The 18,266-nt window shown below is 38.6% G+C and overlaps 1 protein-coding gene across 3 annotated transcripts in view; it reads right to left on the reverse strand.

The window, feature by feature from the left end:
* LOC307005102 (ecto-ADP-ribosyltransferase 5-like) overlaps positions 1-17,874 on the reverse strand; it is a 28,814-nt gene extending 10,940 nt beyond the window's left edge. Inside the window, exons 1-7 of one of the 3 annotated variants that reach the window (XM_079624911.1) lie at positions 17,714-17,874; positions 14,662-14,855; positions 10,383-10,444; positions 5,737-5,887; positions 2,358-2,401; positions 771-882; positions 549-672 (exon numbers count right to left, since the gene is read on the reverse strand). The gene's annotated coding sequence lies outside the window, so the exon portion shown is untranslated. Of the gene's footprint in view, positions 1-548; positions 673-770; positions 883-2,357; positions 2,538-5,736; positions 5,888-10,382; positions 10,445-14,661; positions 14,856-17,713 lie in introns of those variants that run through there. The other 2 variants (XM_079624910.1, XM_079624909.1) reach the window with 2 other exon arrangements.
* Between the last annotated feature and the right edge of the window lie 392 nt (positions 17,875-18,266).

Raw genomic sequence — 18,266 nt, forward strand, 5'->3', positions numbered from 1 at the left:
TGAATGAGTGAGTGAGTGAGTGAGTGAGTGAGTGAGTGAGTGAGTGAGTGAGTGAGTGAGTGAGTGAGTGAGTGAGTGAGTGAGTGTGTGAGTGTGAGTGTGAGTGAGTGTGTGTGTGTGTAGTTAGGTTAGTGGTCACAGCGAGAGAGAAAGGTTTACACAGAGACACTAAATCTCCAAACTGCTGAGAATCACGCGTTTCAAAGAAGTGATGAACAGAGGAGAGTCTGCTGGGGAAGCGAGAACGAGACAGAGATCGTCATAAAACAAGAATCAACATCGGCTCGGCTTTTCCGAGATGGAGAACTGAGGGATTTGAAATGCTGTAAAAGTGACCCACAACCAAACAATGTTCTTCTGCAAAATAAATGCCGTTTTTGTTTTGTTTTGTTTTTAGTTACATAGTGAACTTTTAAACAACAAACCTTTTCTGCAAACTTTTTCCCCAAACTTTTCTGCAGACCCCCTAACACCCTCAAATGTAATCTTTTACATCTCACAAACACATCATTAAGCCTGCATATCAATAACAAGTACACTATTTTTACCTTGTTCTCAACAACACCTCGCATCCAGCGTCACTCTCCCTCCACAGCTCTTCATCCGTCCCCGTCTCTATCTCTCTCTCTCTGACACACACAGCAGTTGTTGGGAGCAGATGGTTGTCCTTTTCTAAAGGAGCAATAACAACAGAAGTTACTCTCTCTCACACACACACACACACACACACTCAAAAATGCAAACTGTCACCAGTGACTTTGTACGTCTACCTTCTCAGGATGAGAGCAGCAGTTTTCCTGCAGAGACTGATTTCATCCTTATAATACACTCGCCGTGTGTTAAACACACAGGACTCTTCTCAGATTCAACTCTGCTTATTGTCTAAAAAACATGAGGAAAAAAAGCTATGGGAGTAATAGATGAATGCAGTTATAATGTGAATAAACTATGTTAATATCCACGTTTGCCCTCTTTGATGTTTAAAATAAAGTTAAACTGCATGTTACATTCACAACCATCAACCGTCCAATAACATTAACAAAAATTTGCGTTTTTCATTTGTCAAGCTGACACACAGTTAAAGAAAACCAATACAGGCCAACAGTGGCCTGCATTTCATCAACCTTGATTTCTGAAGTATTTCTCAATTAATTAATCTTTAGGGGAAAAAATTCATCAATAAGAGTTTTAAGCCTTGAACCAAACCAGCATGTTGTGAGATGAATCACAAGACTACAAAGTTTCACTTGAAGCAAACATATCTGACAAATGCAATTTAAAATATTTGACATTATTTTATGAATTCATTTATTATTTATAATTGAATTTTAATTAAATTTAAAACATTTTTATTGTGAATTTATTTTTAAAAAAATAGTTATATTTGAAATAGTTTGACGTTTGAATGTCTAGTCCAAAAAATTATTTCATACTCAGTATTTTTCAAGCACAAATACCTAAACATTCTTATATCAAGATGCATTTACTTGACATGCAAAATGCCTTCAGGAATCAAGTCTTGAAAAATGTACCAAAATTATGCATAAAACCAGAAAAAAAGTCATAAAAATAAACTTACTTCAAACAAGTTTATTTTTCTCACCCCACTGAGAGATATTTTTTCTTATTTCCAGAAAAACTCATATAATTTAAGTCTTTACATCTTATTTTGCCTCTCAAGTAAATTTAAGAAAATATTTTTTGGAAGTTAACTGAAATTTTAGTGGCATATGACACTGAAAAATTGAAAGATTTTACTTAAAACAGCAAACTACAAGCGAAGCGGTCAAACGCGTCCGTCTCACGTGTTTACATTGGAGAAACAATGGAAAAGTAGCACAGTGGAATGGAGAAACCGTTCCCTTACGGTCGGTTTTATCAACGTAAAAGACGAACTATCAAGGAAGAACTAATCGCTGCATTCCTTAAAAGTCGGAGACATGTAATCTGAACGTTTTGTCTGTAAAATAAATGCAAATACAGTTGTCATACAATATCGCATACTATAGCATTTTGCAGTATAAACCAATGTGTGTGTTGAATGTGTGTATTGATTTATGGCTGTTGATTATAACTCTGTGCTGCATCAATGTCTCGGTGCCGGACACATCAATAACTGCTGACAAAATTCATCTTGCCAGATTAAATTGACAGACGGTAGGTGAGGGGGTGGCGTCCCACATGTACAATCCAGCCTATCCGCAACCTCATCTCATTATTTCCAAAAGCTTATTAAATATAAAACAGACACCATTTATCACGGCGTACAGCCGACAACGGGATGCATACATCACCGGAAATGTCAGCGAGAGGGTTTTTTACACGGTCTATACGCTGGGTGGATGTTGCCAGCTCACCTCTGGGCGTCCCGCTGACAGAAGACACAATTCCTGTGGAGTCCCTACGGAGAACAAAACATTAGCTGAAGTTATCAAATGTGTGTGTAGGCACAACAAATAAAGGTTTATTTACACTTTTAAACAGTCTAGTTTGTTGTTAAAAGCTGGAAAGTTTAACTAAGGATGTAATGAAACCTGAAACACAGACGATATTTAAAGAACCCATATAATGCCCTTTAATATAGTCTTGATATTGTTTTTGGCATCTACTAGAACTGTTTTCATGCTTGAATGTCGAAAAACCCATTATTTTTTCACATATTCTCCATTGTAGCGGCTCCTCTCTTCCCAGTCTGTCGAGAAGCATCCAGCTGCAGCCCCGCAGACTCACTTCTTGCTAGACACCAGTGGCTGGACACCAGTGGATGGACAGCAGACGTCATTTCCTTTTCAAATTGACGTCATTTCCGTATCGTCATTCACTTTTCAAATTTGACGCGCCATGCAGATGTCAGCGGTAAGAAAAAATAATAAACTGTCGATGATGATAGGTCATGTCAGAATTCAAATGCACAAACTAGCTATTTTAAAAAAATCGTCTTGTTTTCATACTGTGTCGTGTTTTTTGAAGGTATTAGTGAACTCTGGTGTGCCTCAATTCTAGAGCTAGGTTGCTCTAGGTTACTTCCCCCACAACCTTACGGGCCTGACTGTGGCATCTTCATTCTGATGGTCAGATTGTGTGATTTCCAATAAATATTGCAAAACCATGAAGTGTTCATTTGATCTGGATTGTTTGGTAAATTGTCTGATCATGTATATGAATATATGTATATTTTAAAAAACAGAAGTGGTTACATTTACAAAAAAAATAAGAATATCCAAATGGGCAAGGCAAAAAACTGTGGTCAATTAACATGTACAAGTCTGTTGTATTGGCAAAACGTTATAGTCCATTGATCTAGGTTGAATTTAAGTCACAAAGAATAGTGATATGATCAAAGAATAGTGATATGATCAAAGAATAGTGATATGATCAAAGAATAGTGATATGAAAAACGGGTGCGCGACTGCGCGCACGTGGGCAGAGCCAATAATAGCGGCGGTAGTCATGGCGACGTAGAGTGACAGTCGCGCAAGCCAATCACTTGTTTCGTCCCGGTGGGAATTAATGAGCTGTGTTTTTTGAAGATTAAATACACTATAGTCACTCAATTTTTATACTCTCTTTTTCAAAGTACTTACATTTTAATTATGTATTTGTATATAAAGACAGTTTAAGCCAATTTGAAAGATAGGCCCTATTACAGGTCAGATATTAAAGACGTGTGCAAAAGCCTGCAAAGAATGCTGTCTATCCACTGGTTAAAACAGAAAATAAATATTTTGAAAATATAAAATGAATATATGTCAATCCAGAGGTGAAAACGGAAATTAGCGGCGAAACGGAAATGACGGAGAAAAAGGAAATGACGTAGGCTGTCTATCCACTGGTGTCCAGCCACTGGTGTCTAGTCGGAGGTGAGTCTGCGGGGCTGCAGCTGGATGCTATTGGTCTGTCAGTAACGCTTTGTTTAGTTCCGGTTTCTATGAAGCCCCTCCTTCTGAAAAGCACAATGGGCTCTGATTGGTCGGCTGAATAAGTGTGTTGTGATTGGTCAACTGCTTCAAGTGTTTGTTTCAGAAGTGTCATGAAATGTTATGGTATTGAATTGGCAAACACACACAGTGAATTGAATAACATTTTGCGAAATTAAGTGGTCGTCCAACCTGATCCTAGATAGAGGTGATAAGTGATATATATTAAAATATACAATAGCCTATAAATAAATATTTATATAAAAATGTGTGTTTTCAACACTGATAATAATCAGAAATGTTTCTTGAGCAGCAAATCCTCATATTAGAATGACTTCTCGGGATGCACTGATATGAAAATTTTGGCCGATACGATAAACGATAATTCTTTCTATTTGAAAGCCGTTAAATTATATATTGGTTGATAACTCTACATTTTATATAATTTTTGAGAGCCTTATTAAAAAAAGACATAAGTCTCACCATTAAAATTCATGTCCCAAGCACACAATTATAATGTTCTCATAAAAATTTTTTTATGTAGCTTATATGACAGACTTGCACTGCACATGTTCCACTAAACTGTATTTTCCTTTTTCCCAATCATATTTCAAGCAAGTCAAAACCATCCTGGCGAACATTGCACATCTGAAGTGTCTCAGCTGAAGGAAATTATTTATTATTTATTGACCTATACATCTTGCATCCCTAATGATTTCTAAAGGGTCATGTGACACTGAAGAATAATGATGCTGAAAATACAGCTTTGATCACAGGAATAAATATTTGAAGATATTTTACTAGTTTTGATCAAATAAATACAGCCTCGGTGAGCATACTATAATAGAACTTAAAACCATTTAAATTCAGTTGCAACCCTGGGGTTTTTAGATGAAATTCAATGAATCTAGCAGCTTCATTCCATTGACAGTCACCGCATTTATATTATATGATCATATATTAAAAGCTAAAACAAACTGATTGAAAAACAGCACATATCCTAGGGCTGTTTTAATTTTAAATGATCACTGAATGGAATGCATCTTTTTGTGATTCCCTTTTTTTTTGTGAATGCCTGTGTGAGTTGAATGCCTCTTTTGTATTTTTTTTATAGTAATATGTTTATAAATCACCTCAATTGTATATATATATATATATATATATATATATATATATATATGTATATACTGAACAAAATTATAAACTCAACACTTGTTTTTGCCCCCATTTTTCATGAGCTGAACTCAAAGATCTAAGACTTTTTCTATGTACACAAAAAGGCCTATTTTTCTCAAATATTGCACATTTTAGAGTGGCCTTTTATTGTGGCCAGCCTAAGGCACACCTGTGCAATAATCCTGCTGTCTAATCAGCATCTTGATATGCCACACCTGTGAGGTGGATGGATTATCTCGGCAAAGGAGAAGTGCTCACTAACACAGATTTATGAACAATATTTGAGAGAAATATGCCTTTTGTGTACATAGAAAAAGTCTTAGATCTTTGAGTTCAGCTCATGAAAAATGGGGGCAAAAACAAAAGTGTTGCGTTTATAATTTTGTTAGGTGTATATATATATACACACACACAGACTTCAGTTTATTGTTTAACATTATCACTTATTTGTCAAATTTGTTATATAGGATAATTGCACATAGGATAATTGTTTGTAAAGTGGGAGATTGATTTGCGCTCAATAGGATTGCATATAACTTCGTTGTACTCTTTTGTATAACGACAAATAAGGATTCTGATTCTGGTATGCGTTTGCAAAAAGTCTAATTGAAAATTAACTGTTGCTTTGTCACTTTAAGCACACCTTAAACCTACAGATAAAGATCCTCCATTTACTGGGATGAGGAGGAATCTCTGATCCCTCCGTCAGGATTCCATACGGAACGTTTCTGGATTCCGAGGCACATGTCGTCTTCACTCGCTGTTTTCACGGGACGTCGTCTGAGCCACTGCAACTGTGCATTTTTAAAAATCATGAAAGCGAAAGAGTGGTTACTTGTGTGAAAGATCATCCACTGACCTCTGCTTTCTGTCCCAGAGCCTGAAGGGAAATAGCGCAGGGCGCTCCGTCCACCGTGTCCTTTGAGTGCTTTGTTAAAGTAAAGGCCAGACGCCCCTCGAACCGCCGGTTCCGCTCTGAAATATTTATGCACCCAACCGCAGAGTCACTAATCATGATGTCCAGCATCTATTGCGACTGCAAGATGCATTTCATTTAGCCAGTGCCAAGCTAACGCTAACGCTAACGCTGAGAACTCGAGATCCTGTAGGTTTAGCCTTCAGGTTCAGGTTCATCCTCACAGTACAATATATAAAAGACGTCGATACTGTATATCTTCCTTGATATCCTGGTCTACAGTATATTTCCTAAACGTCCATCCTCAAAGGCAGAAAAAAAATTACATTGAAGTTAAAATGTGCAATAATACTCATGAATATCATAACCTGTACAAGCTTTTATGGTAACACTTTACAATAAGGTTCAGTAGTTAACTACATTAGTTAACATGAACTTATAATGACCCACTTCTACAGCATTTATTCATCTTTGTTAAATGTTAATTTCAACTACTTTATTAAAATCTTGTTAGCAGTAGTTAATGCACTGTGAATTAACATGAACAAACAATGAACAGCTGTATTTTTATTAACTCACATCAACAAAAATTAACAGAAACAGTAACAAATGTATTGCTCATGGTTAGTCCTTGTTAGTTAATACATTAACTGGTGAACATTATTGTAAAGTGTTACTGCTTTAAAGTTACGGTGGAGATACCGCAGTACTCTGATGCTGTCAGATAAAGAAAACAAGCTCTTGATATGCACTATGGTACTAAATTATTTACCATATTTAAATGGTACATTGTCCAAAAAACATTCGAACACCATGGTAATTTTCATGTTATTGACTCCCTTGAATGTAATGGTTTGCAAAGTTGGAATTTAAAACTTTCAAATTTAGAATTTGAGATAAAAGTTGGAATTTGTGTTTCTGCTGTGATGTGAAACACACACACCTGATATATGCATTTTATACACACTTCATATCTATGTTATGCCATACTACATCAAAATTAAAGAAAAGAAAAAACAGCAGAGAAAACTGGCAGTGTTGGTTTGTTTACGAACATTTGGTCAAGGTTACTCGCACTGAACTCTGTTGAGACGAGGCTTCACACACTTAACCTCGTCTTCAAAACAAGAGAGACCTTTTCCACAGTGACGTCTCTGAAATTGATTCTATTTAATGCGAGTCGACCCACGGCCCCGGCGAGAGCATGGATTTGACTGACATGACCATGATGTCGTGGAGATGGGTTACCTCGGGTTGCCACGGTAACTGGCAGACAACGGTAGAGGACTTTATGAAAGTCAAAGTAACTCGGTTTAGAACAGAAGTAAATTACCATACGTGCATGACTATTATTCATAAATATGAAATGAAGAAGTGCACAACAAAAGTAAACATGCAAAAATAGATGTTTGAATGGTGATTAAAAGTTCTCGCCAGAGTATAGTGTGTTGTTGGTGGTTTCCAGGGAGTTGCTAGGGTGGTCTGGGTCATTTCTAGGGTGTTGCGTCCTGAATTCTTCCAAAGTTAAAGAGCCAAGATACCACTAATTTGTGTTTGTGGTATCCAGAGAACATAACAGCATCACCCTCTCTCAATATGAGTGTACACACACACACACACGCACACTCACATACTGACACTAGTGGACATGAAAGGTGTTCGAAGTGTGATCGTTTCCTGGGGGAAATAAGTATCCGTCTCATGCCCTTATTACATCCTACAGCCCTATGACACACACAGAGCTGCAACTCCCAAGACATCTTTCCCTGCCCTTGAGAGAGACCTGATACCACAACACACACACACACACACACACACACACGCGCGCACACACACACACACACACACACACACACACACACACACACACACACACCTAAACTACACCATCACCGAAGGGCATGCTGGCCTGGTGTCACACTCACTGCCATTGAGACAGATTTATAGCATTCATATTCTGATTCTTCCTGGTTGAAAACAAGCTCTAAACTCTTAACAATAATGTTTCCAGTAATACAATACATCCATAAAATGGGTCTTGATAAGAACCCAGAAAAAAAAATTCACATTTCACTATAGATTTGGAGGTTAGGTTTGAAAAAAAGTTACGAATAATGTGACCACGATATGACATGGGCTTACATTTTGAAACAAATCAGGCCATACTGCAAGTTTGAGAAAAAGTGTTTTAGTTACCATAATAATTACTCAACCAAAAAAATGGTTTGTATGCAAAATAAACATTATTGTTTTTGCTTTTTTTAAATTATTATTACGTGGATGTGCAATCTGTTTCTCATGCATGTGAAAAAATAATAATAATAATAATTTAAACTGACCAGACCAGCACATTTAATTAATTAAACAATTAATTCAATAATTTAAAAATTAGATTAAAGAACGTTTGGGACAAATGGCAAGATAAAATAAATTTATCAAATTATAATTAATGTAAGTAATGGCATCAAATTATATTAAAATGATATGAAATATGAGAAAATATGGGAGTAATTTCATGTAATGTAATTTTAAAATTAAATTGTTACTTAAGTAGATTAGTTTAACTTAGTAATTTGAAAAATGAAAATCATGTTCATACCCGCTATTCAGATCTACAGTGAATCATATATGCCATATTTTGCTGAATCTTAAGAAACAGTGAACACAGAGACTTCATATTTGATCTTTTAACATTAAATATCAAACTTAAAATCCCTCTGTGGTGAAAATCCAGCTTTTAATGTTGTTTATATGTCTATGTGGTGTTTTAATACAAAACTATGTGCAAATTCATAAGTCAACACCATTGCGGAGTATTTTCTGCTTAAAACTGTGAACCAAAGACAGTCTCAAAAACGCGGTTTGAAATCGCTGTCACAAACTACCTTGTAACCAATCAGATTAACGAGTGGAGGCGGGCCTCATTTGCATATTCATAGAACCACGTATACTTAACGCGGCAAGGGTGTAGAGTTACATTCAAGCTATTTAAGGCAAGAATAAAAAATTTTAAGGGAAAAAAAAAACATTTAAATATGTAATTTTGGTGATCAAAGATTAGTTTTAAGCGATAAAATGATTAACTACAAGGGACTTTAAATATGAAATGTTATCGGAAAACAAGTCACCAGGTTTCATACCATTGATTAAGTAAAAAAAAAAAAAGTGAAATATAAAAACGTAAATTTTACAGTCACTAATGACCAAACAGCACTACATGGTTACGAGGGAAAATACTTAATGGATTCTCTTAATGGAAAAGTCCATTTCTGTCACTATTGTGAACTAACCACCACACAGTAAAAAAAAAAAAAAAAAAAATCAATACCCTTTGACATTTTAGTTGTGCTAACCGGAAAGAGCGCTCCGTTATGTAGATCAGAGGAGAAAGCATCTCTCTCTCTCTCTCTCTCTCTCTGAATGAATGAATGTGTTTGTGTGTTTATATGAGACTTTGACTAAATGAAAGTGCTGGAGACAGAGGGTTTCCCAACACATTTGTCACGCGGGTGATAACCTGTCAGCGCTGGAAAGCTTTTCTGCCGCTTTGATTCATGCCTTGCATTCACTCAGCTGTCATTAGCAGCCCGCGTCTGTCGGAGAGAAATCACCAGCCAACCCCTGCGTTTTACTGATGAGACGAAATTATAACAACCAGTGTTATTCATGTCCCGACATGACACTAGAGATAAGAGTGAACTAAAACCCCAGACGTAGAAGGCAAACTTTAAGACTTACTGTTTAATTAACTGATACACTATATCTTTAAACTTTGGAGGCTTGTTGTGTGTTTGCCAGCCGCGAGCACTGGAAGTAAAAGTCCTATTCATTTTCTCCACAGAGAAATTGATTTTTTGCGATAATGTATAAACCTTTCTGAACATACCCACCGTGAGCTCGGAGGTTGTTAAATGTTGGCATATGCTTTCTGTTTTCCATATTTAAAGGCCTGCTCACACCAAAAGCAATGACTTTATCGTTATCTTTATAATTCAAGTTTGTCATGGACTGCTGTTCTTTTAAATGTAGAACATTTTTACCACAACATCTTTATCGTATTATTAGCTGGCCTATTAGTTAGTCCTTGGTGTGAACCTTGGCTTAATAGCCAACTGAACTATATAAGTATAAGTATAATAACAATGACTATAATCACTGTGACGCTGTTACTTGTTAGCATAGTTAGCATGTCCATTGTTACTTTCTGTTTAAGCAAATAAAAGTTATTTTAAGAAGCCCTGTGAATGGACAATATGTGACCCAGTGTTTAAAAGGAGAAAAAAGGTAATATGATCAGAAGCCTACTGGGCTTTTTTATGCATAAACCTGTGAAATAATTGAAAAATATGGATCATAAATGTAATATCTCTTACCCTACTTGCTTGCTTGGTGGAGAAGCAGAGATACTGAACAGAGCTGGTCACACTCGTCTTTTCTGTTGAAAAAATAAAAATAATAAAAACAGGACAGTATGATTATAGGAAAACAGTTACAATTGAATGTCTTTATATTAAAATGTAAAGGCATATCAATAGGAATATCAAGTGTACCTGTTGAGAGTGTGTTGACAGTCTATAGCCCCTTTCACACAGAGATTCCGGAAAATACACGGATAAAGTGACCCGGGATTTGACCCGGGTTCGTTTGAAAATGGTTCATTCACACTGCCAGTGATTTGCCGGAATCAGAGAGCGCGTTCACACACAACCCGGGTATGTCCCGGATAGACGCGTGACGTTATGATGTGACGTATAAGGTGGCGAACGAACGATCTCAGCTTCGGCGCGGATTGCAAGGAGCTCTCGGGTCTCTGCTTCAGTCCAGTTTGCAGACATCTTTTCGTTCTTTCTTGTATCGATGACGAACACAAACTTTCTTCTAACAGAGTAACAGAGTCGCACGATAACTACCACATTGCGAAGGCTCGTGCATCATCACTACGACACACCCCTTACGGCATTTGTCCTGGCTTTTGTTCACACAGCGCGCGTTCCGGGTCTGAACACGGCAATGTTACTAGGTCCCCAACCCGGCATCGATCCCGGCATTAAACCCGGGTCGTGTTTGCGTTCACACAGAAGGCGTTCCGGCAATTTGCCGGCAATTTGCCGGGTTCAAAGTGCTGTGTGAATGGGGCTCATGTAGCTTGAAGGTTGAGCTCAATTTAAACAAAATGTCAGTTACAGATTTAAAAAAAACAAAGGCGGGAAAAGAGAACCCTAAACTCCAACCGACAACTGTTGCCAAGTATTTCGATGTAATGCCGCTAAAGCCTGTTCGAAATGACGCTAGATGATGCATTGTGCCAGCATGAACACAAAACGTTACATCTACCTCAGAAAAGCCATTCAATGGCCGCATGTTAGTTAGCTAGAAAAAAATAACTCTAGAGATCGAGGAGCATTTTGCTAAATATATGCACTATAAGCATAATACATATTCATTATATTTTTACTCTTATATCAATAAAATATATTGTAACAATATTATTATTAAACAACCTTATATTAATTGTATACAAATCAGTTGTTAATTTTAACCTTCCAAGTTCATTTTAATCATCCAAGTGGATGCTGTGAGGAGAGTCTCACTGAAATGATTGTAAAGCGCTTTGGATGTACAGTAGTACATAGTAAAGCGCTATATAAATGCCTCATTTCATTTTATTTCATTTCAACCTTTAGTATTATAGTAATATAACAGCTGACAGGGTTCCCTGTAGTTTACAGCAGGGATGGGCAACGTCGGTCCTGCAGAGTTTATCTCCAACCCTGATAAAACCCTCACCTGCCTGTAGCCTTAGTGATCCTGAAGACATTGATAAGCTTGACCAGGTGTGTTTAAACAGCTGCTCACTAGGACTAATGTTGCCCATACCTGGTTAACAGAATTAGTTGAGTTTTTAAATTTTTTTATCCAAAATAATTGATATTGAATTCGTTCAAAGTTGTCTAGTTTTCAATAACGTTCTCAAAACGTTCTCAGGAAAAAAACATTATTTATACTTTATATATAACATTATTTATATATATTTTTTTCCTGAAATGTTTTAGTTGTAGCCTACGTTGATCATTTAATTTTTTTAATGTAACTAGAACATTCCGAGAATATTTTAAAAGTAACATTCCCATAATGTTTCCTTAAAGTCATAGACAGTATATAAACTGGACACAGCGACCCCATAGGTTTCAACGGAGAGAAATGAAGTCAATTAGAAGCACTCACTTCCTGATCGCAAGGCGAACTGCGCAGGCTCAAACTGAGCTTGACGATGTAGATGTGACGTGAGCAACCTGTCAGTCTTCTAGTAGCTGTGCCGAGAGAAATCTGAATCATTCCCTTCCGAATCCCGCAGAGACGGAGAGCGTGAGCATTAGCTGTCCATGAGCTAGCAACGGGAGCAACTTTATCACTCTCTATGGGCTTCTCCCTTGACTTTATGCCTCCACGTCCTCCCGATTGCTTGCGAGCTTCTCTGCCTGTACATACGGTAATTTTTAGACTTGTGCGACAGAGTCGCGCGGGTATGACGCAATCGTTAGCCTATTTTTACAAAAACTGCTTCTACGGGGCCATAACGTAAGGTACAAGGTAATGGAGCCTTTTATACATTTTCGTGTTTCTTTAGAAATAAACAATGGACAAACGGTGTCTTTAAATGCCTCAGATGTGAAGTTATTCACTGTCAAAGTGACGCCAAAATGAATTGGAGTCAATGGAATGCTAACAGCAGGTGGGGGTCCGCTAGCCAATGGCGGCGCCCAGGTCGGCTTCAATGTCTTTCGGAACACTGCCCCCCTGCTTAAAGTCCCCCTGTAGTCAATTATTGTACGCCCTAAAACTCATCTTTGATCACCAAAATAAGAAATGTAAAGAATTCCTTGGAAGTTGGAATGTAACTCGACACCCTCGCATAATTTAGTTACCGTGGTTCTATGAATATGCAAATGAGCCCCGCCACCGCTCACTCACAGCAGCTCAGAGATTCACTCGTTGACGATCACACATTGATCTGATTGGTTACAAGGTCGTTTGTGACGTCAGCGAATTCAGACTGTGTTTTTGAGGCTACGTTTACACGTGGACGTTTTTTATCATAAACGTACATTTCACCCCTCCCTGTTTTCAAAAATAACATCGTGCACACCTGTCAGTTTTCAGAAAAGTGTTCGTTACACGAACCCGTGTATATGCCATCTAGAGCATGCCAGACCTGTAGGTGGCAGTGTAACGAGAAGCTCAAGTTTTTCTCAGTTTACATGCAAACGTGCAAACAAAGTTTTCCAAAATCTCCACTCTGGCCGGAGTTTTTAGAAAGAATCGTTTTTTTTAGAGGCGAATTCTCCGTTTGCGTGTAAATGAGGGGCACAAACGAAGGGAAATGTCTCCGTTTTTCAAAATAACCATATACGTGTAAACGGGGTCATGGCGGTAGTCATGGCGACGGAGAGTGACAGTCGCGCAAGCCAATCACTTGTTTCGTCCCGAATGGAATTAATGAGCTGTGTTTTTTGAAGATTAAATACACTATAGTCACTCAATTTATATACTTTCTTTTTCAAAGTACTTACATTTTAATTATGTATTGGTATATAAAGACAGTTTAAGCCAATTTGAAAAAAAGTTCTTTAGACAATTCTTACCTACACAACCTTTAAAGGGGGGGTACAATGGTGTTTCATGTATTCAGAGTTGTTTACAGTGTTAAAGAGATGGATTCTCATGCTAATAATGGCCAAAGTTTGAAAAGTTATTTTGAACGAATAACAGAGAATTTCTGTGCTGAAAATCATACTTCCGGATTGCAACACGTTTCGGCTGGTTTTTTTCTATCGTAGATCTAATGACGTAGACCAGAGTGGAACTCCTTATATGAGCATTGCTCTCGGAAAAGCGCGTTCACGCACACGTCGACCAGAGGAGAGAAAGACCCTCTTATATACTGTCTATGGAAAGACCCAAGCGCATATCGACGCGCTACTACCGGAAATCATCATCATCAGCGCCAAATAGGAATGGTTGATGTCAAGAATGTCTCCAAAAAAGTGTGTTTTGGGATGTGAGGGAAAGTTTACCTTGTTCTGCTTCCCAAAGAACCCAGTGTTACTGGAACAGTGGATGCAGTTTGTATTTCCGGGACAGTAAAGGAGTGTGGCAAGTGCGGTTTTGTGTTCTGGTCATTTCAGTGACGAATGTTTTATTAACAAGGTCGTCGCTGGATTTGCAAACCGGTTGCAATTAAAACCTGGCGCGGTCCCTGATAAAACACCCCATTCATGTAAGTACAACGGTATCACGCGCTCCCGCTTGACTCTATAGCTCCGCCCACGCCCAGAATCAAGGACCTCGGCTTTTTCCGGATAGAATCGGAAAGCTGTATTTTTATTTTATAAATATGATGAAACTAAAGACTTTTTGGAGATATGAAGGACGCACTATTACTCTATAGGTACTCAAGATTAACATGAGATTGACTGAAACTAAGTATTTTACCCCCCCTTTAATATGAATTAGCTAAATGTTCTTAAATATTTTTTTGTTAGCCGAGTAGATGTTTTCATCCTTTAGTGTGTGGATTTTTTTTCACCCGTTTTAACATCTACTATATCAAAATCATTCCTATTTGAAAGCATGTTGGAGTTTAATACTTGCCTTTTCTCAGATGAAGCCAGGTGTGGTGGTGGTCATTTGCCTGAGTAGTGTCAACACACAGTTCAGAAACATCTCCTCAGTAAACATCATTAGACAGGAACCACGTTCATCAGCATTACAGAGCAAGTGCTCCTCAACATCCACATCACGTCACAGAAGCTGCCGATCGACGATTATTTCCACGTCAACATGTTCTGTGTGGAGAAATAGCGTGACGTTCATCCACCGGATGAAATATCCACCGTGAACACATCCTGTCATGCCTGTGGTTCTCGTTAACACAGGTCACATCACACATTAACCACAACTCACGGCAATTAACAAGCAATTATCTGTCACCTTCAGCCACACACACCTCAGCGCTAGCAGTGTCTATTCACAGGTCTTCAACAGATTCAGGTTTGGTCCTGTCGTCATGTACAGCAAAAACATGCTTGGATTTGTGATATTTTCTATAGTCAGGTAAATGTGCATTGTAAACCCAAACAAATTGAATATAAAGTATAGCTGCGTTTACTCAGCCTCACGTCATTCCAAACCTTCTTTTCATCTGTGAAACATAAAAGATGTTTATCAGAAACATCAACTTATTGGCCAGTTTGTAAGCTATGTGTCATTTTATCACACACACACTCTCTCTCTCGCACTCACACACACACTGACACAAAGACAGACACTTACACAAAGACACACACAAACACGCTCTCTCTCTCTCTCACACACACACACACACACACACACAAAGACAGAAACACACAGTCACACACTCGCACACACACGCACACACACACACACACACACACACACACACACACACACACACACACACACACAAAGACAGAAACACACAGTCACACACTCACTCACACATGCACACACTAGGACACACACACAAACACATTCTCTCTCTCACACAAAGTACTTTCATAAAATAATAATAAAAAGTGAATAAATAAAATTGACTGATTATATGCAGGCCACAGACAAGCATTGTTACATAATACAAAACAAAAAAATACAAAATTGCTACAGAACATCACGCACAGAAAAAGGGAATAATGTAAAAAACCCAATAATAAATAATGTGCAACACAGACAAAACCGTGAATAAAATTGAAAATAATTAATAAAATAGACAATTGACTTTGTACACTGACGCATGTATCATTATATTTTACACCCGCGCACATCGGACTTTTCCCTCCACAGACGCACGTCGGTAAATTACTGAATGAACTTGCACTCGGGGGGAGGGGCGGGCGGTTCAGCGAAAAGAGGAGGCGTGTTCCGGCACAAACGTTCCCTGGTGCTATTTTGCAGTTTAGAAAAACTATTCCGCCGCTGACCAGGAAAAACATGGGGCCCTATTTTAACGATCTGAAACGCAAGTATCAAACGCGAAACGCAAGTAACTTTGTGGGCGGATCCCGGCGCTGTTGCTATTATACCGGCGGGATAAATGACTCTTGCGCCCGACGAAAATCTAAAATGGGTTGGTTTGAAGTAGCTTCATTATAGGTGTGGTTTGAGCGTAACGTGAAATAAACCAATCAGAGCGTCCTCTCACATTCCCTTTAAGAGCCGGCGCGCTTGTTCCAACACGGATTGCTATTATAACGGCGGATTTGCCAGCGCACGCCAGGAGCGGTTCACAGCCGAGGAGACCGACGTTCTCGTCAGGGCCGTAAAACACAGAGAAGTGACATTGGGGATGATGGGAGAAACCCACCCAATAAGCTTCGGTTAAACAGGCGTATAATAATTTGGGTAAATGTGTAATCTAGATTTATGCCTATTTTTTTCACATCTTCATGGACACAACAATGATTTCCCTCGTGTGTTAATATTTTTCCTTGTAATAATGTATGATTTGCAAAAATGAAAACTGCTGATTAGAGAATCAAGGTGTATGCGCGTTGTTCACACGCTACATTATGGCCAAGCATGCGCCCTTAAAATAGTATATCACTAACGCGCAACGCATTAGTTGCATTAGTAGTTAGTAATCGTGCATTAAAAAAAATGCAGTGAGACTGAAAATGAGAAGTATTTCTAATTTTCCCACCTTTTTGTGCTTTTAGAAATATGACATTGTGTGACAAACCCACAATCAAAGACTCTCCACTGGACACATTTAATACGCTGGTTAATACCTGGTGGAAAACCTGGCTCGGTGTGTGAATGTGAATGTCAAAGTTCATGTGATGATGCGGTCCATAAAGTGATCACTGATTCACAATCAATTTCCATTTAATGTGCCGGAAGAGGGCACAGCAAACGCCCCAGAGACCAAACAAACACACACATTTCTGCTGGACTCATCTCCAGCCACTCATTACAAATACACAACTCACTTCTGGAGTCCAGCTCCCTGAATCACACACACACACACACACACACGGGTGATGTATGCTGGACTCATTCGAGCAGAAACGCTGGACTCTCTGAGGCCTCATCGCCTGTGAAATAATGAGCACAGGAGCCATTACACACCGGCTCCGTCTCCAACACCTCCGACACCATTACAGCATCACGTCCCATTACAGAGACGAAAACAAGCCCAATCCATCCATCCACGGGAGTGTGCAAACACGTCCACCCGGAGAACCGCAGCCGGCTCGGGATAGTTCACTGTACTTGGGCGGAGATTACTGAGTTTATCTGGACTGTCCTTAAAGCTTCATTATCTTTAACAGTGGAATGAATTTATGAACTTCACTGTGAACAAGACGACACAAGAGTGTGAAAAGTTTGGGTAACACTTTACTGTTACATATCGGCACACATAAATGACTACAGGGGGAATTTAAACAAATCTTCCACATTCATTTCTTGCAATGAAGCGCCTGATGTTCCGGTCCTGCTCTATCATGATAATTACATGGTTTCTTGTAATAGTTGTTGTTGTTTTTTTACTTTACGGTGGCACTAAAAAGGTGTCATAGAACATAAAGCAGTAATAAAAACATGTATACCTGTTATTATGTACGTATTGTTGCCCCTCTGAATAGCCAAACTCTGTAACCAGAAGTGAAGTGACACCTGGACCCACCTGCAGTCAGTGTGAACGTGGCCGATCTCAGTGTTCGTGTCACACCACGTCTTCTGATCAGACCTGCAGGATGACATCACAGGTTACATCATGTGATCTCATGTCACCGGTGTCCTGTAATCACGTCCCGTAACTGGATCGTCTATCACCCTCTGAAGCGTTCCTGGCACAGCAGAGTTTCCTCTTTAACCCTTCAAAGTCGACTGACGCTCTAGAGCGTCAAAGTGCGCACCCCTGACATATCTATTAATAACTTTGGAATGGATTAAGGTATTAACTTACTTTTTTTTTTATGAAAAAGCTGACATTCGTCTGCATAGACAGTGTTGACTTTCGCGAATGATAAGCCTTCCGTATTTTAGTGCAAATCTATAGCATTTTACCGCAAAACAAGGAAATTGTACTTTATCTTATCTAATGATATAAAATGCTGTTGGTGTGTGTGAACCAATCACAGATCTGTGTGTGAACCAATCACAGACCAAAAACAAAAAATGACGTTGTCAGATGGGCCAGGAACGTAAAAAAGGGGAGGGGTTTGAAATCAATTCCA

This window comes from Phoxinus phoxinus (genome assembly GCF_949152265.1).
Source record: "Phoxinus phoxinus genome assembly, chromosome: 1".
Taxonomy (NCBI): Eukaryota; Metazoa; Chordata; class Actinopteri; order Cypriniformes; family Leuciscidae; genus Phoxinus; species Phoxinus phoxinus.